Here is a 20,552-nt window from a genome sequence, read left to right as displayed (position 1 = left end):
GCGTGCAATACAGAATGCCATGCTGAGTGCGATGATAGGAACAATCGTGAAAGCGATCTTGAGTGCAATGGTGAGAGCGATGATGAGTGCAAGTGTGAGAGCAATGGTGAGTGCGATGGTGAAATCGATGGTGACTCCGAGGGTGAATGCGTTGGTGAGAGCGATGGTGAGAGTGAAGGTGAGTGCGATGTTGAGAACGATGGTGAGAGTGATGATGAGAGCGATGATGAGGCGATGGTGAGTGCGATGGTGAGTGCTATGCTGTGTGTGACGGTGAGAGCGATTTTGAGTGCGATGGTGGGAGCGATGGTGAGTGCGATGGTGAATGTGATGGTGAGTGCGAGGGTGAGAGCGATGGTGAGTGTGAGGGTGAGTGCGATGGGGAGAGCGATAATGAGAGTGATGGTGACTGCCACAGTGAGAGAGCTGATGAGTGCGATGAGTTCGATCGTGAGAGTGATGGTGGGTGCGATGGCGAGGGCGATGATGAGTGAGATGGTGAGAACAATGGTGAGAGCTATGGTGAGTGCGATGGTGAGTGATGCTGCGTGCGATGGTCCATTTAATGGTGAGTGAGATGGTGTGTGTGATGGTCAGAGTGAAGCGATGATGAGAGCAATGATGAGTGCAATGGTGAGTGCTATGGTGAGAGCGATGGTGAGAGCGATGGAGGGTGCGATGATCAGTCCGATGGTGAGAGCGATAGTGAGAGTGATGGTGATTGTGAGGCTGACATCAATGTTGCGTGCAATGATCCGTGTGATGCTGAGTGCGATGGTGACTGCGATGGTGAGTGTGATGCTGAGAGCTATGGTGTGTTCGATGGTGAGTGCGATGGTGAGAACAATGGAGAGTGTGATGGTGAGAGCGATGATGAGTGCATTAGTGTGTGCGATGGTCAGTGTGATGTTGAGGGCGATGGTGAGACCGATGATGAGAGCCATAGTGAGTGAGACATGGAGTGCGATGGTGAAAGCAATGGTGAGAACAAAGGTGAGAGCAATGGTGAGAGCGATGGTGAGTGCGATGATGAGTGCAATTATGAGAGCAATGATGAGAGTCATGGTGATTGTGATGGAGATAGCGAGGCTGCGAGCGATGCTCCATGTGATGATGAGTGCAATGGTGAGTGTGATGGTGAGAGAGATGTTGAGAGCGAAGTTTAGTGCAATGGTGAGAGCGATGATGAGTGCAATTGTGAGAACAATGGTTAGTGCGATGGTGAGATCGATGGTGACTGCGAGGGTGAATGCGTTGTTGAGAGCAATGTTGAGAGCGATGGTGAGTGTGATGGCAAATGTGATGTTGAGTGCGAGGGTGAGAGCGATGGTGACTGCGAGGGTGAGTGCGATGGGGAGAGCGATAACGAGAGTGATGGTGACTGCCACAGTGAGAGAGCTGATGAGTGCGATAAGTACGATTGTGAGAGCGATGGTGAGTGCGATGGCGAGGGTGATGATGAGTGTGATGGTGAGAACAATGGTGAGAGTATCGTGAGTGCAACAGTGACAGTGATGCTGCGTGCGATGGTCCATTTAATGGTGAGTGAGATGGTGTGTGTGATGGTGAGAGCAAAGCGATGATGAGAGCGATGATGAGTGCAAAGGTGAGTGCTATGGTGAGAGCGATGGTGAGTGCAATGTTGAGAGCGATGGTGAGAGCGATGGAGGCTGCGATGATCAGTCCGATGGTGAGAGCGATAGTTAGAGTGATGGTGATTGTGAGGGTGACATCAATGTTGCGTGCAATGATCCGTGTGATGCTGAGTGCGATGGTGACTGCGATGGTGAGTGTGATGCTGAGAGCTATGGTATGTTCGATGGTGAGTGCGATGGTGAGAGCAACGGAGAGTGCGATGGTGAGAGTGATGATGAGTGCGATAGTGTGTGCGATGGTCAGTGTGATGTTGAGGGCGATGGTGAGACCGATGATGAGAGCCATAGTGAGTGAGACGTGGAGTGCGATGGTGAAAGCAATGGTGAGAACAAAGGTGAGAGCAATGGTGAGAGCGATGGTGAGTGCGATGATGACGGTGATTGTGAGAGTGATGGTGAGTGTGATTGTGAGAGTGAAGCTGCGTGGAACTGTCCGTGTGATGGTGCATGCCAGGGTGCATGCGATGGAGAGTGCGATGCCGAGAGTGATATTGGGAGCGATCTTGAGAGCGATGGTGAGTGCGATTGTAAAAGCGATTGTTAGTGCCAAAGTGCGTGTGATGGTGAGTGCGATGGTGAGTCAGTTGGTGAGCATGATGGGGAAAGAGATGGTGAGTGTGAAGGTGAGTGCGATGGTGTGCACGATTGTGCATGCAATCATTAGAGCAATGGAAAGTGCGATGGTTAGTGTGATGGTGACAGCGATGATGAGAGTGACGGTGAAAGCGATTGTGAATTCAAAGGTGTGGGTGAGGGTGTGTGCGATGGAGACTAGGATGCTGAGTGAGATGGTGAGAGAGATGGTGAAAGCAATTGTGAGTGCAATGATGAGTGCGATGCTGAGTGCGATGGTGCATGCGATGGTGCCAGCTATCGTGAGTGTGTTGGAGAGAGTGATGGTGAGTGTGATGTTCAGTGCTATGGTGAAACACATAGTGCGTGTGACGGTGCACGCGACAGAGTGTGCCACAGTGCATACAACAGTGTGTGCAATGGTGAGTTCAATGTGTAGTGCAACCATGAGAACAATGTTGAGTGCGACAGTGAGTGCAAGGGTGAGAGCCATGGTGTGTGCGATGGTTCGTTCGATGGAGTTGCGATGCTGAGTTTGATGGTTAGAGCGATCTAGAGTGTGATGATGAGTGCGATGGTGATTGTGATGGTGAGAGCGATGGTGAGTGAGATGGTGGGTGCAATAGTGAGAGCCATGGTGAATTCAACAGTGAGTGCGATGTTGAGAGCGATGGTGAGTGTGATGGTGAGAGCGATGGTGAGTACGATGGTGAGAGCGATGCTGAGTGTGATGGTGAGACCGATGGTGCATGCGATGGTGCGAGGGATGATGAGTGTGATGGTGAGAGTGATGGTGAGTGCAATGTTCGATGCAATGCTGAGAGTGATAGTGCGTGCGATGTTACGTGCAAAAATGTGGGCCATGGTGCATGCGACAGTTTGTGAGACAGTGAGTGCAATGGTGAGTGCGACAGTGAGAGCAAAGTTGAGTGCGATGGATAGTGTGAGGGTGAGACCAATGGTGCCTGCGATGTTGCGTGCAATACAGAATGCCATGCTGAGCGCGATGATAGGAACAATCGTGAAAGCGATCGTGAGTGCGATGCTGAGAGCGATGATGAGTGCGAGTGTGAGAGCAATGGTGAGTGTGATGGTGAGATCGATGGTGACTGCGAGGGTGAGTGCATTGGTGAGAGCGATGGTGAGAGTGATGATGAGAGCGATGGTGAGGCGATGGTGAGAGTGATGGTGAGTGATTTGCTGGGTGCGATGGTGAGAGCGATCATGAGAGCAATGTTGAGTGCGATGCTGAGAGCGATGTTGAGTGCGATGGCGAGTGTGATGTTGTGTGCGTGGGTGAGAGTGATCGTGAGTGTGAGGGTGAGAGTGATGGTGAGAGCGATGGTGAGAGTGATGGTGAGTACGATGGTGAGTACGTTGGTGCGTGCCATGCTGTGAGCTTTGGTGAGCGCCATGCTGAGACCGATGGTGAGAGCGAGGATAAGTGTGATGGTTAGAGTGATGCTGAGAGTAACGGTGAGTGCAGTGGTGAGTGTGATACGGCAGTGCACATGATGGTGGGTGCGACAGTGATTGGGATGGTGAGAGTGAGCATGAGAGCGAAAGCGCGTGTGATGGTGCATGCGATGGAGAGTGCTTGGCTGAGTGCGATGGTGAGAGCAATTTTGAGAGCGATTGTGAGTATGATGGAGAGTGTGATGGTGAGAACCATGGTGACAGACATGGTGAGTGCGATGTTGAGAGCGATGGTGAGAGTGTTAGAGCGTGTGATGGAGCACGTGACAGTGTGTGCCCCAGTGCATGCTATGGTGAGTGCTATGGTGAGTGCAATGGGGAGTGCAATGGTGAGAGTGATGGTGAAAGCGAATGTGAGTGCAAAGGTGTGTGCGATTGTGAGTGTGACTGTGAGTCTTATGGTGAGAAGATGGTAAGTGCGATGGTGAGAGCAATGGTGAGTGTGATGATGAGAGTGATGGTGAGAGGGACAGTGATGGTGATGGTGAGAGCGATGGTGTGTACGATTATGAGTGTGATGGTGAGAGCGATGTGAGTCCGAGGGTGAGAGCGATGCTGCTTTCGATGGTCCATGTGATGGTGCGTGACACGCTGCATGCAATGGACAGTGCAATGCCAAGTGTGATCTTGAGAGTGGTCTTGAGAGCGACAGTGAGTGCAATTTTGAGTGTCATGGTGGGAACGACGGTGAGAGTGACGGTGAGTGCGATGGCATGTGCGATGGTGAGAACGATGGTGAGGGTGATGGTGAGAGCGATGTTGAGTGTGATGGTGAGAGTGATGGTGAGAGCGATGGTAAGTGCAATGGTAAGTGCGATGGTGAATGCGATGGTGAGTGTGATGGTGAGAGAGATGTTGAGAGCGAAGTTCAGTGCAATGGTGAGAGCGATGATGAGTGCAATTGTGAGAACAATGGTTAGTGCGAAGGTGAGATCGATGGTGACTGCGAGGGTGAATGCGTTGTTGAGAGCGATGTTGAGAGCGATGGTGAGTGTGATGGCGAATGTGATGTTGAGTTCGAGGGTGAGAGCGATGGTGACTGCGAGTGTGAGTGCGATGGGGAGAGCGATATAGAGAGTGATGGTGACTGCCACAGTGAGAGAGCTGATGAGTGCGATAAGTAAGATTGTGAGAGTGATGGTGAGTGCGATGGTGAGGATGATGATGAGTGCGATGGTGAGAGCAATGGTGAGTGTGATGATGAGAGTGATGGTGAGAGGGACGGTGATGGTGATGGTGAGAGCGATGGTGTGTATGATTATGAGTGTGATGGTGAGAGCGATGTGAGTCCGAGGGTGAGAGCGATGCTGCTTTCGATGGTCCATGTGATGGTGTGTGACACGCTGCATGCAATGGACAGTGCAATGCCAAATGTGATCTTGAGAGTGGTCTTGAGAGCGACAGTGAGTGCAATTTTGAGTGTGATGGTGGGAGCGATGGTGAGAGTGATGGTGAGTGCGAATGCGAATGCTATGGTGAGTGCTAGGGTGAGAGCGATGGTGAGTGCGAGGGTGAGTGTGACGGGGAGAGCAATAATGAGAGTGATGGTGACTGCCACAGTGAGAGAGCTGATGAGTGCGATGAGTAAGATTGTGAGAGTGATGGTGAGTGTGATGGCGAGTGCGATGATGAGTGCGATGGTGAGAACAATGGTGAGAGTATCGTGAGTGCAACGGTGACAGTGATTCTGCGTGCGATGGTCCATTTAATGGTGAGTGAGATGGTGTGTGTGATGGGGAGAGCGAAGCGATGATGAGAGCGATGATGAGTGCAAAGGTGAGTGCTATGGTGAGAGCGATGGCGAGTGCGATGGTGAGAACGATGGTGAGAGTGATGATGAGAGCGATGGTGAGGCGATGGTGAGGGCGATGGTGAGTGCTATGCTGTGTGTGACGGTGAGAGCGATTTTGAGTGCGATGGTGGGAGTGATGGTGTGTGCGATGGCGAATGTGATGGTGAGTGCGAGGGTGAGTGCGACGGGGAGAGCAATAACGAGAGTGATGGTGACTGCCACAGTGAGAGAGATGATGAGTGCGATGAGTAAGATTGTGAGAGTGATGGTGAGTGCGATGGCGAGTGCGATGATGAGTGCAATGGTGAGAACAATGGTGAGAGCTATGGTGAGTGCGACGGTGACAGTGATGCTGCGTGCGATGGTCCATTTAATGGTGAGTGAGATGGTGTGTGTGATGGTGAGAGCGATGGTGAGTGCTATCGTGAGAGTGATGGTGAGTGAGACGGTGAGTGCGATGGAGCGTGCGATGGTGTCTGTGATGGTGAGAGCAATGGAGAGTGCGATAGGCAGTGCGATGCTGACAGTGATAGTGAGAGTGATGTTGAATGTGATTGTGATTGCAAAGGTGTGTGCGATGGTGAGGGAGATCTTGAGAGCGATGGTGAGTGCGATGGTGAGTGGGATGCTGCATGTGATGGTGAGTGCGATGGTGTGCGTGATAGTGAGAGCAATGGCGCGTGCGATGGTGAGTGCGACGTTGAGACTGATGGTGAGTGCGATCGTGAGAGCAATGGTGAGAGTGGGGGTGAGTGCGATGATGAGTGCAATTATGAGAGCAATGATGAGAGTCATGGTGAGTGTGATGGAGATAGCGAGGCTGCGAGCGATGCTCCATGGGATGATGAGTGCGATGGTGAGTGTGATGGTGAGAGAGATGTTGAGAGCGAAGTTTAGAGCGATGGTGAGAGCGATGATGAGTGCAATTGTGAGAACAATAGTTAGTGCAATGGTGAGATCGATGGTGACTCCGAGGGTGAATGCGTTGGTGAGAGCGATGGTGAGAGCGATGGCGAGTGCGATGGTGAGACCGATGGTGAGAGTGATGATGAGAGCGATGGTGAGGCGATGGTGAGAGCGATGGTGAGTGCTATGCTGTGTGTGATGGTGAGAGCGATTTTGAGTGCGATGGTGGGAGTGATGGTGAGTGTGATGGCGAATGTGATGGTGAGTGCGAGGGTGAGAGCGATGGTGAGTGCGAGGGTGAGTGCGACGGGGAGAGCAATAATGAGAGTGATGGTGACTGCCACAGTGAGAGAGCTGATGAGTGCGATGAGTAAGATTGTGAGAGTGATGGTGAGTGCGATGGCGAGTGCGATGATGAGTGCGATGGTGAGAACAATGGTGAGAGCTATGGTGAGTGCGACGGTGACAGTGATGCTGCGTGCGATGGTCCATTTAATGGTGAGTGAGATGGTGTGTGTGATGGTGAGAGCAATGGTGAGTGCTATCGGGAGAGTGATGGTGAGTGAGACGGTGAGTGGGATGGTGCATATGATGGTGAGTGCGATGGTGTATGTGATAGTGAGACCAACGGCGCGTGCAATGGTGAGTGCGACATTGAGACCGATGGTGAGTGAGATCGCGAGAGCAATGGTGAGAGTGGTGGTGAGTGCGATGATGAGTGCAATTATGAGAGCAATGATGAGAGTCATGGTGAGTGTGATGGAGATAGCGAGGCTGCGAGCGATGCTCCATGGGATGATGAGTGCGATGGTGAGTGTGATGGTGAGAGAGATGTTGAGAGCGAAGTTTAGTGCAATGGTGAGAGCGATGATGAGTGCAATTGTGAGAACAATGGTTAGTGCGATGGTGAGATCGATGGTGACTGCGAGGGTGAATGCGTTGTTGAGAGCAATGTTGAGAGCGATGGTGAGTGTGATGGCAAATGTGATGTTGAGTGCGAGGGTGAGAGCGATGGTGACTGCGAGGGTGAGTGCGATGGGGAGAGCGATAACGAGAGTGATGGTGACTGCCACAGTGAGAGAGCTGATGAGTGCGATAAGTACGATTGTGAGAGCGATGGTGAGTGTGATGGCGAGGGTGATGATGAGTGCGATGGTGAGAACAATGGTGAGAGTATCGTGAGTGCAACGGTGACAGTGATGCTGCGTGCGATGCTCCATTTAATGGTGAGTGAGATGGTGTGTGTGATGGTGAGAGCGAAGCGATGATGAGAGAGATGATGAGTGCAAAGGTGAGTGCTATGGTGAGAGCGATGGTGAGTGCAATGTTGAGAGCGATGGTGAGAGCGATGGAGGCTGCGATGATCAGTCCGATGGTGAGAGCGATAGTTAGAGTGATGGTGATTGTGAGGGTGACATCAATGTTGCGTGCAATGATCCGTGTGATGCTGAGTGCGATGGTGACTGCGATGGTGAGTGTGATGCTGAGAGCTATGGTATGTTCGATGGTGAGTGCGATGGTGAGAGCAACGGAGAGTGCGATGGTGAGAGTGATGATGAGTGCGATAGTGTGTGCGATGGTCAGTGTGATGTTGAGGGCGATGGTGAGACCGATGATGAGAGCCATAGTGAGTGAGACGTGGAGTGCGATGGTGAAAGCAATGGTGAGAACAAAGGTGAGAGCAATGGTGAGAGCGATGGTGAGTGCGATGATGACGGTGATTGTGAGAGAGATGGTGAGTGTGATTGTGAGAGTGAAGCTGCGTGCAACTGTCCGTGTGATGGTGCATGCGATAGAGAGTGCGATGCCGAGAGTGATATTGGGAGCGATCTTGAGAGCGATGGTGAGTGCGATTGTAAAAGCGATTGTTAGTGCCAAAATGCGTGTGATGGTGAGTGCGATGGTGAGTCAGTTGGTGAGCATGATGGGGAAAGAGATGGTGAGTGTGAAGGTGAGTGCGATGGTGTGCACGATTGTGCATGCAATCGTTAGAGCAATGGAAAGTGCGATGGTTAGTGTGATGGTGACAGCGATGATGAGAGTGACGGTGAAAGCGATTGTGAATTCAAAGGTGTGGGTGAGGGTGTGTGCGATGGAGACTGGGATGCTGAGTGAGATGGTGAGAGAGATGGTGAAAGCAATTGTGAGTGCAATGATGAGTGCGATGCTGAGTGCGATGGTGCATGCGATGGTGCCAGCTATCGTGAGTGTGTTGGAGAGAGTGATGGTGAGTGTGATGTTCAGTGCTATGGTGAAACACATAGTGCGTGTCACGGTGCACGCGACAGAGTGTGCCACAGTGTGTACAACAGTGTGTGCAATGGTGAGTTCAATGTGTAGTGCAACCATGAGAACAATGTTGAGTGCGACAGTGAGTGCAAGGGTGAGAGCCATGGTGTGTGCGATGGTTCGTTCGATGGAGTTGCGATGCTGAGTTTGATGGTTAGAGCGATCTAGAGTGTGATGATGAGTGCGATGGTGATTGTGATGGTGAGAGCGATGGTGAGTGAGATGGTGGGTGCAATAGTGAGAGCCATGGTGAATTCAACAGTGAGTGCGATGTTGAGAGCGATGGTGAGTGTGATGGTGAGAGCGATGGTGAGTACGATGGTGAGAGCGATGCTGAGTGTGATGGTGAGACCGATGGTGCATGCGATGGTGCGAGGGATGATGAGTGTGATGGTGAGAGTGATGGTGAGTGCAATGTTCGATGCAATGCTGAGAGTGATAGTGCGTGCGATGTTACGTGCAAAAATGTGGGCCATGGTGCATGCGACAGTTTGTGAGACAGTGAGTGCAACGGTGAGTGCGACAGTGAGAGCAAAGTTGAGTGCGATGGATAGTGTGAGGGTGAGACCAATGGTGCCTGCGATGTTGCGTGCAATACAGAATGCCATGCTGAGCGCGATGATAGGAACAATCGTGAAAGCGATCGTGAGTGCGATGCTGAGAGCGATGATGAGTGCGAGTGTGAGAGCAATGGTGAGTGCGATGGTGAGATCGATGGTGACTGCGAGGGTGAGTGCATTGGTGAGAGCGATGGTGAGAGTGATGATGAGAGCGATGGTGAGGCGATGGTGAGAGTGATGGTGAGTGTGAGGGTGAGAGTGATGGTGAGAGCGATGGTGAGAGTGATGGTGAGTGCGATGGTGAGTACGTTGGTGCGAGCCATGCTGCGAGCTTTGGTGAGCGCCATGGTGAGACCGATGGTGAGAGCGAGGATAAGTGTGATGGTTAGAGTGATGCTGAGAGTAACGGTGAGTGCAGTGGTGAGTGCAGTGATGAGTGTGATACGGCAGTGCACATGATGGTGGGTGCGACGGTGATTGGGACGGTGAGAGTGAGCATGAGAGCGAAAGCGCGTGTGATGGTGCATGCGATGGAGAGTGCTTGGCTGAGTGCGATGGTGAGAGCAATTTTGAGAGCGATTGTGAGTATGATGGAGAGTGTGATGGTGAGAACCATGGTGACAGACATGGTGAGTGCGATGTTGAGAGCGATGGTGAGAGTGTTAGAGCGTGTGATGGAGCACGTGACAGTGTGTGCCCCAGTGCATGCTATGGTGAGTGCTATGGTGAGTGCAATGGGGAGTGCAATGGTGAGAGTGATGGTGAAAGCGAATGTGAGTGCAAAGGTGTGTGCGATTGTGAGTGTGACTGTGAGTCTTATGGTGAGAAGATGGTAAGTGCGATGGTGAGAGCAATGGTGAGTGTGATGATGAGAGTGATGGTGAGAGCGACGGTGATGGTGAGAGCGATGGTGTGTACGATTATGAGTTTGATGGTGAGAGCGATGTGAGTCCGAGGGTGAGAGCAATGCTGCTTTCGATGGTCCATATGATGGTGCGTGACACGCTGCAAGCAATGGACAGTGCAATGCCAAGTGTGATCTTGAGAGTGGTCTTGAGAGCGACAGTGAGTGCAATTTTGAGTGTCATGGTGGGAACGACGGTGAGAGTGATGGTGAGTGCGATGGCATGTGCGATGGTGAGAACGATGGTGAGGGTGATGGTGAGAGCGATGTTGAGTGTGATGGTGAGAGTGATGGTGAGAGCGATGGTGAGTGCTATCGTGAGAGTGATGGTGAGTGAGATGATGAGTGTGATGGAGCGTACGATGGTGTGTGTGATGGTGAGAGCGATGGAGAGTGCGATAGGCAGTGCGATGCTGACAGTGATAGTGAGAGCGATGTTGAAAGTGATTGTGATTGCAAAGGTGTTTGCAATGGTGAGAGAGATCTTGAGAGCGATGGTGAGTGCGATGGTGAGTGGGATGGTGCATGTGAAGGTGAGTGCGATGGTGTGCATGATAGTGAGAGCAATGGCGCGTGCGGTGGTGATTGCGACATTGAGACTGATGGTGAGAGCGATGGTGAGTGCGATCGTGAGTGCAATGGTGAGAGCGATGATGAGTGCAAGTGTGAGAGCAATGGTGAGTGTGATGGTGAAATCGATGGTGACTCCGAGGGTGAATGCGTTGGTGAGAGCGATGGTGAGAGCGAAGGTGAGTGCGATGTTGAGAACGATGGTGAGAGTGATGATGAGAGCGATGGTGAGACGATGGTGAGTGCGATGGTGAGTGCTATGCTGTGTGTGACGGTGAGAGCGATGGTGAGTGCGATGGTGGGAGCGATGGTGAGTGCGATGGTGAATGTGATGGTGAGTGCGAGGGTGAGAGCGATGGTGAGTGTGAGGGTGAGTGCGATGGGGAGAGCGATAATGAGAGTGATAGAGACTGCCACAGTGAGAGAGCTGATGAGTGCGATGAGTACGATTGTGAGAGTGATGGTGGGTGCGATGGCGAGGGCGATGATGAGTGCGATGGTGAGAACAATGGTGAGAGCTATGGTGAGTGCGATGGTGACAGTGATGCTGTGTGCGATGGTCCATTTAATGGTGAGTGAGATGGTGTGTGTGATGGTCAGAGTGAAGCGATGATGAGAGCGATGATGAGTGCAATGGTGAGTGCTATGGTGAGAGCGATGGTGAGAGCGATGGAGGGTGCGATGATCAGTCCGATGGTGAGAGCGATAGTGAGAGTGATGGTGAGTGTGAGGGTGACATCAGTGTTGCGTGCAATGATCCGTGTGATGCTGAGTGCGATGGTGGCTGCGATGGTGAGTGTGATTCTGAGAGCTATGGTATGTTCGATGGTGAGTGCGATGGAGAGAGCAACGGAGAGTGCGATGGTGAGAGTCATGATGAGTGCGATAGTGTGTGCGATGGTCAGTGTGATGTTGAGGGCGATGGTGAGACCGATGATGAGAGCCATAGTGAGACGTGGAGTGCGGTGGTGAAAGCAATGGTGAGAACAAAGGTGAGAGGAATGGTGAGAGCGATGGTGAGTGCGATGATGACGGTGATTGTGAGAGTGATGGTGAGTGTGATTGTGAGAGTGAAGCTGCGTGCAACTGTCCATGTGATGGTGCATGCCAGGGTGCATGCGATGGAGAGTGCGATGCCGAGAGTGATATTGGGAGCGATCTTGAGAGCGATGGTAAGTGCGATTGTAAAAGCGATTGTTAGTGCCAAAATGCGTGTGATGGTGAGTGCGATGGTGAGTCAGTTGGTGAGCATGATGGGGAAAGAGATGGTGAGTGTGAAGGTGAGTGCGATGGTGTGCACGACTGTGCATGCAATCGTTAGAGCAATGGAAAGTGCAATGGTTAGTGCGATGGTGACAGCGATGATGAGAGTGATGGTGAAAGCGATTGTGAATTCGAAGGTGTGGTTGAGGGTGTGTGCGATGGAGACTGGGATGCTGAGTGAGGTGGTGAGGGAGATGGTGAAAGCAATTGTCAGTGCAATGATAAGTGCGATGCTGAGTGCGATGGTGCATGCGATGGTGCCAGCTATCGTGAGTGTGTTGGAGAGAGTGATGGTGAGTGTGATGTTCAGTGCTATGGTGAAAGAGATAGTGCGTGTGACGGTGCACGCGACAGTGTGTGCCACTGTGCGTACAACAGTGTGTGCAATGGTGAGTTCAATGTGTAGTGCAACCATGAGAACAATGTTGAGTGCGACAGTGAGTGCAAGGGTGAGAGCCATGGTGTGTGCGATGGTTCGTTCGATGGAGTTGCGATGCTGAGTTTGATGGTTAGAGCGATCTAGAGTGTGATGATGAGTGCGATGGTGATTGTGATGGTGAGAGCGATGGTGAGTGAGATGGTGTGTGCAATAGTGAGAACCATGGTGAATTCAACAGTGAGTGCAATGTTGAGAGCGATGGTGTATGTGATGGTGAGAGCGATGGTGAGTACGATGGTGAGAGCGATGCTGAGTGTGATGGTGAGACCGATGGTGCATGCGATGGTGTGAGGGATGATGAGTGTGATGGTGAGAGTGATGGTGAGTGCAATGTTCGATGCAATGCTGAGAGTGATAGTGCGTGCGATGTTACATGCAAAAATGTGGGCCATGGTGCATGCGACAGTTTGTCAGACAGTGAGTGCAACGGTGAGTGCGACAGTGACAGCAAAGTTGAGTGCGACGGATAGTGTGAGGGTGAGACCAATGGTGCCTGCGATGTTGCGTGCAATACAGAATGCCATGCTGAACGCGATGATAGGAAGAATCGTGAAAGCGATCTTGAGTGCAATGGTGAGAGCGATGATGAGTGCAAGTGTGAGAGCAATGGTGAGTGCGATGGTGAAATCGATCGTGACTCCGAGGGTGAATGCGTTGGTGAGAGCGATGGTGAGAGCGAAGGTGAGTGCGATGTTGAGAACGATGGTGAGAGTGATGATGAGAGCGATGGTGAGGCGATGGTGCGTGCGATGGTGAGTGCTATGCTGTGTGTGACGGTGAGAGCGATTTTGAGTGCGATGGTGGGAGCGATGGTGAGTGCGATGGTGAATGTGATGGTGAGTGCGAGGGTGAGAGCGATGGTGAGTGTGAGGGTGAGTGCGATGGGGAGAGCGATAATGAGAGTGATGGTGACTGCCACATTGAGAGAGCTGATGAGTGCGATGAGTACGATTGTGAGAGTGATGGTGGGTGCGATGGTGAGGGCGATGATGAGTGAGATGGTGTGTGCAATAGTGAGAACCATGGTGAATTCAACAGTGAGTGCAATGTTGAGAGCGATGGTGTATGTGATGGTGAGAGCGATGGTGAGTACGATGGTGAGAGCGATGCTGAGTGTGATGGTGAGACCGATGGTGCATGCGATGGTGCGAGGGATGATGAGTGTGATGGTGAGAGTGATGGTGAGTGCAATGTTCGATGCAATGCTGAGAGTGATAGTGCGTGCGATGTTACGTGCAAAAATGTGGGCCATGGTGCATGCGACAGTTTGTGAGACAGTGAGTGCAACGGTGAGTGCGACAGTGAGAGCAAAGTTGAGTGCGATGGATAGTGTGAGGGTGAGACCAATGGTGCCTGCGATGTTGCCTGCAATACAGAATGCCATGCTGAGCGCGATGATAGGAACAATCGTGAAAGCGATCGTGAGTGCGATGGTGAGAGCGATGATGAGTGCGAGTGTGAGAGCAATGGTGAGTGCGATGGTGAGATCGATGGTGACTGCGAGGGTGAGTGCATTGGTGAGAGCGATGGTGAGAGTGATGATGAGAGCGATGGTGAGGCGATGGTGAGAGTGATGGTGAGTGATTTGCTGGGTGCGATGGTGAGAGCGATCATGAGAGCAATGTTGAGTGCGATGGTGAGAGCAATGTTGAGTGCGATGGCGAGTGTGATGTTGTGTGCGAGGGTGAGAGTGATCGTGAGTGTGAGGGTGAGAGTGATGGTGAGAGCGATGGTGAGAGTGATGGTGAGAGCGATGGTGAGACTGATGGTGAGTACGATGGTGAGTACGTTGGTGCGTGCCATGCTGCGAGCTTTGGTGAGCGCCATGGTGAGACCGATGGTGAGAGCGAGGATAAGTGTGATGGTTAGAGTGATGCTGAGAGTAACGGTGAGTGCAGTGGTGAGTGCAGTGATGAGTGTGATACGGCAGTGCACATGATGGTGGGTGCAACGGTGATTGGGACGGTGAGAGTGAGCATGAGAGCGAAAGCGCGTGTGATGGTGCATGCGATGGAGAGTGCTTGGCTGAGTGCGATGGTGAGAGCAATTTTGAGAGCGATTGTGAGTATGATGGAGAGTGTGATGGTGAGAACCATGGTGACAGACATGGTGAGTGCGATGTTGAGAGCGATGGTGAGAGTGTTAGAGCGTGTGATGGAGCACGTGACAGTGTGTGCCCCAGTGCATGCTATGGTGAGTGCTATGGTGAGTGCAATGGGGAGTGCAATGGTGAGAGTGATGGTGAAAGCGAATGTGAGTGCAAAGGTGTGTGCGATTGTGAGTGTGACTGTGAGTCTTATGGTGAGAAGATGGTAAGTGCGATGGTGAGAGCAATGGTGAGTGTGATCATGAGAGTGATGGTGAGAGGGACGGTGATGGTGATGGTGAGAGCGATGGTGTGTATGATTATGAGTGTGATGGTGAAAGCGATGTGAGTCCGAGGGTGAGAGCGATGCTGCTTTCGATGGTCCATGTGATGGTGCGTGACACGCTGCATGCAATGGACAGTGCAATGCCAAGTGTGATCTTGAGAGTGGTCTTGAGAGCGACAGTGAGTGCAATTTTGAGTGTCATGGTGGGAACGACGGTGAGAGTGATGGTGAGTGCGATGGCATGTGCGATGGTGAGAACGATGGTGAGGGTGATAGCGATGTTGAGTGTGATGGTGAGAGTGATGGTGAGAGCGAAGGGTGATGGTGAGAGCGATGTTGAGTGTGATGGTGAGAGTGATGGTGAGAGCGATGGTAAGTGCAATGGTAAGTGCGATGGTGAGTGCGATGTTGAGGGTGATGGTGAGAGCGATGGTGAGTGCTATCGTGAGAGTGATGGTGAGTGAGATGTTGAGTGTGATGGAGCGTACGATGGTGTGTGTGATGGTGACAGCAATGGAGAGTGCGATAGGCAGTGCGAAGCTGACAGTGATAGTGAGAGCGATGTTGAAAGTGATTGTGATTGCAAAGGTGTTTGCGATGGTGAGAGAGATCTTGAGAGCGATGGTGAGTGCGATGGTGAGTGGGATGGTGCATGTGAAGGTGAGTGCGATGGTGTGCATGATAGTGAGAGCAATGGCGCGTGCGGTGGTGATTGCGACATTGAGACTGATGGTGAGAGCGATGGTGAGTGCGATCGTGAGTGCAATGGTGAGAGCGACGATGAGTGCAAGTGTGAGAGCAATGGTGAGTGCGATGGTGAAATCGATGGTGACTCCAAGGGTGAATGCGTTGGTGAGAGCGATGGTGAGAGCGAAGGTGAGTGCGATGTTGAGAACGATGGTGAGAGTGATGATGAGAGCGATGGTGAGACGATGGTGAGTGCGATGGTGAGTGCTATGCTGTGTGTGACGGTGAGAGCGATTTTGAGTGCGATGGTGGGAGCGATGGTGAGTGCGATGGTGAATGTGATGGTGAGTGCGAGGGTGAGAGCGATGGTGAGTGTGAGGGTGAGTGCGATGGGGAGAGCGATAATGAGAGTGATAGTGACTGCCACAGTGAGAGAGCTGATGAGTGCGATGAGTACGATTGTGAGAGTGATGGTGGGTGCGATGGCGAGGGCGATGATGAGTGCGATGGTGAGAACAATGGTGAGAGCTATGGTGAGTGCGATGGTGACAGTGATGCTGTGTGAGATGGTCCATTTAATGGTGAGTGAGATGGTGTGTGTGATGGTCATAGTGAAGCGATGATGAGAGCGATGATGAGTGCAATGGTGAGTGCTATGGTGAGAGCGATGGTGAGAGCGATGGAGGGTGCGATGTTCAGTCCGATGGTGAGAGTGATAGTGAGAGTGATGGTGAGTGTGAGGGTGACATCAATGTTGTGTACAATGATCCGTGTGATGCTGAGTGCGATGGTGGCTGCGATGGTGAGTGTGATGCTGAGAGCTATGGTGTGTTCGATGGTGAGTGCGATGGTGAGAGCAACGGAGAGTGCGATGGTGAGAGTCATGATGAGTGCGATAGTGTGTGCGATGGTCAGTGTGATGTTGAGGGCGATGGTGAGACCGATGATGAGAGCCATAGTGAGACGTGGAGTGCGATGGTGAAAGCAATGGTGAGAACAAAGGTGAGAGCAATGGTGAGAGCGATGGTGAGTGCGATGATGACGGTGATTGTGAGAGTGATGGTGAGTGTGATTGTGAATGTGAAGCTGCGTGCAACTGTCCGTGTGATGGTGCATGCCAGGGTGAATGTGATGGAGAGTGCGATGCCGAGAGTGATATTGGGAGCGATCTTGAGAGCGATGGTGAGTGCGATTGTAAAAGCGATTGTTAGTGCCAAAATGCGTGTGATGGTGAGTGCGATGGTGAGTCAGATGGTGAGCATGATGGGGAAAGAGATGGTGAGTGTGAAGGTGAGTGCGATGGTGTGCACGATTGTGCATGCAATTGTTAGAGCAATGGAAAGTGCGATGGTTAGTGCGATGGTGACAGCGATGATGAGAGTGATGGTGAAAGCGATTGTGAATTCGAAGGTGTGGGTGAGGGTGTGTGCAATGGAGACTGGGATGCTGAGTGAGATGGTGAGAGAGATGGTGAAAGCAATTGTCAGTGCAATGATGAGTGCGATGCTGAGTGCGATGGTGCATGCGATGGTGCCAGCTATCGTGAGTGTGTTGGAGAGAGTGATGGTGAGTGTGATGTTCAGTGCTATGGTGAAACAGATAGTGCGTGTGACGGTGCACGCGACAGTGTGTGCCACTGTGTGTACAACAGTGTGTGCAATGGTGAGTTCAATGTGTAGTGCAACCATGAGAACAATGTTGAGTGCGACAGTGAGTGCAAGGGTGAGAGCCATGGTGTGTGCGATGGTTCGTTCGATGGAGTTGCGATGCTGAGTTTGATGGTTAGAGCGATCTAGAGTGTGATGATGAGTGCGATGGTGATTGTGATGGTGAGAGCGATGGTGAGTGAGATGGTGGGTGCAATAGTGAGAGCCATGGTGAATTCAACAGTGAGTGCGATGTTGAGAGCGATGGTGAGAGTGATGATGAGAGCGATGGTGAGGCGATGGTGAGAGTGATGGTGAGTGATTTGCTGGGTGCGATGGTGAGAGCGATCATGAGAGCAATGTTGAGTGCGATGGCGAGTGTGATGTTGTGTGCGAGGGTGAGAGTGATCGTGAGTGTGAGGGTGAGAGTGATGGTGAGAGCGATGGTGAGAGTGATGGTGAGTACGATGGTGAGTACGTTGGTGCGTGCCATGCTGCGAGCTTTGGTGAGCGCCATGGTGAGACCGATGGTGAGAGCGAGGATAAGTGTGATGGTTAGAGTGATGCTGAGAGTAACGGTGAGTGCAGTGGTGAGTGCAGTGATGAGTGTGATACGGCAGTGCACATGATGGTGGGTGCGACAGTGATTGGGACGGTGAGAGTGAGCATGAGAGCGAAAGCGCGTGTGATGGTGCATGCGATGGAGAGTGCTTGGCTGAGTGCGATGGTGAGAGCAATTTTGAGAGCGATTGTGAGTATGATGGAGAGTGTGATGGTGAGAACCATGGTGACAGACATGGTGAGTGCGATGTTGAGAGCGATGGTGAGAGTGTTAGAGCGTGTGATGGAGCACGTGACAGTGTGTGCCCCAGTGCATGCTATGGTGAGTGCTATGGTGAGTGCAATGGGGAGTGCAATGGTGAGAGTGATGGTGAAAGCGAATGTGAGTGCAAAGGTGTGTGCGATTGTGAGTGTGACTGTGAGTCTTATGGTGAGAAGATGGTAAGTGCGATGGTGAGAGCAACGGTGAGTGTGATGATCAGAGTGATGGTGAGAGCGACGGTGATGGTGAGAGCGATGGTGTGTACGATTATGAGTGTGATGGTGAGAGCGATGTGAGTCCGAGGGTGAGAGCGATGCTGCTTTCGATGGTCCATGTGATGGTGCGTGACACACTGCATGCAATGGACAGTGCAATGCCAAGTGTGATCTTGAGAGTGGTCTTGAGAGTGACAGTGAGTGCAATTTTGAGTGTGATGGTGGGAGCGATGGTGAGAGTGATGGTGAGTGCGAATGCGAATGCTATGGTGAGTGCTAGGTTGAGAGCGACAGTGAGTGCGAGGGTGAGTGCGACGGGGAGAGCAATAATGAGAGTGATGGTGGCTGCCACAGTGAGAGAGCTGATGAGTGCGATGAGTAAGATTGTGAGAGTGATGGTGAGTGCGAAGGCGAGTGCGATGATGAGTGCGATGGTGAGAAAAATGGTGAGAGCTATGGTGAGTGCGACGGTGACAGTGATGCTGCGTGCGATGGTCCATTTAATGGTGAGTGAGATGCTGTGTGTGATGGTGAGAGCGATGGTGAGTGCTATCGTGAGAGTGATGGTGAGTGAGACGGTGAGTGCGATGGAGCGTGCGATGGTGTCTGTGATGGTGAGAGCAATGGAGAGTGCGATAGGCAGTGCGATGCTGACAGTGATAGTGAGAGCGATGTTGAAAGTGATTGTGATTGCAAAGGTGTGTGCGATGCTGAGGGGGATCTTGAGAGCGATGGTGAGTGCGATGGTGAGTGGGATGGTGCATGTGATGGTGAGTACGATGGTGTATGTGATAGAGCAATGGTGCGTTCGATGGTGAGTGCGACGTTGAGACCGATAGTGAGTGCTATCGTGAGAGCAATGGTGAGAGTGGTGGTGAGTGCGATGATGAGTGCAATTATGAGAGCAATGATGAGAGTCATGGTGAGTGTGATGGAGATAGTGAGGCTGTGAGCGATGCTCCATGTGATGATGAGAGCGATGGTGAGTGTGATGGTGAGAGAGATGTTGAGAGCGAAGTTTAGTGCGATGGTGAGAGCGACGATGAGTGCAAATGTGAGAACAATGGTTAGTGCGAGGGTGAGAGCGATGGTGACTGCGAGGGTGAGTGCGATGGGGAGAGCGATAACGAGAGTGATGGTGACTGCCACAGTGAGAGAGCTGATGAGTGCGATAAGTACGATTGTGAGAGTGATGGTGAGTGCGATGGCGAGGGTGATGATGAGTGCGATGGTGAGAACAATGGTGAGAGTATCGTGAGTGCAACGGTGACAGTGATGCTGCGTGCGATGGTCCATTTAATGGTGAGTGAGATGGTGTGTGTGATGGTGAGAGCGAAGCGATGATGAGAGCGATGATGAGTGCAAAGGTGAGTGCTATGGTGAGAGCGATGGTGAGTGCAATGTTGAGAGCGATGGTGAGAGCGATGCAGGGTGCGATGATCAGTCCGATGGTGAGAGCAATAGTTAGAGTGATGGTGATTGTGAGGGTGACATCAATGTTGCATGCAATGATCCGTGTGATGCTGAGTGCGATGGTGACTGCGATGGTGAGTGTGACGCTGAGAGCTATGGTGTGTTTGATGGTGAGTGCGATGGTGAGAGCAACGGAGAGTGCGATGGTGAGAGTGATGATGAGTGCGATAGTGTGTGCGATGGTCCGTGTGATGTTGAAGACGATGGTGAGAGCGATGATGAGAGCCATAGTGAGTGAGACGTGGAGTGCGATGGTGAAAGCAATGGTGAGAACAAAGGTGAGAGCAATGGTGAGAGCGATGGTGAGTGCGATGATGACGGTGATTGTGAGAGTGATGGTGAGTGTGATTGTGAGAGTGAAGCTGCGTGCAACTGTCCGTGTGATGGTGCATGCCAGGGTGCATGCGATGGAGAGTGTGATGCCGAGAGTGATATTGGGAGCGATCTTGAGAGCGATGGTGAGTGCGATTGTAAAAGCGATTGTTAGTGCCAAAGTGCGTGTGATGGTGAGTCAGATGGTGAGCATGATGGGGAAAGAGATGGTGAGTGTGAAGGTGAGTGCGGTGGTATGCACGATTGTGCATGCAATCGTTAGAGCAATGGAAAGTGCAATAGTTAGTGCGATGGTGACAGCGATGATGAGAGTGATGGTGAAAGCGATTGTGAATTCGAAGGTGTGGGTGAGGGTGTGTGCGATGGAGACTGGGATGCTGAGTGAGATGGTGAGAGAGATGGTGAAAGCAATTGTGAGTGCAATGATGAGTGTGATGCTGAGTGCGATGGTGCATGCGATGGTGCCAGCTATCGTGAGTGTGTTGGAGAGAGTGATGGTGAGTGTGATGTTCAGTGCTATGGTGAAACACATAGTGCGTGTGACGGTGCACGCGACAGTGTGTGCCACTGTGCGTA

Source organism: Pseudorca crassidens, chromosome 12 (assembly GCF_039906515.1).
Source record: "Pseudorca crassidens isolate mPseCra1 chromosome 12, mPseCra1.hap1, whole genome shotgun sequence".
Taxonomy (NCBI): Eukaryota; Metazoa; Chordata; class Mammalia; order Artiodactyla; family Delphinidae; genus Pseudorca; species Pseudorca crassidens.
This window is presented reverse-complemented; position numbering follows the sequence as displayed.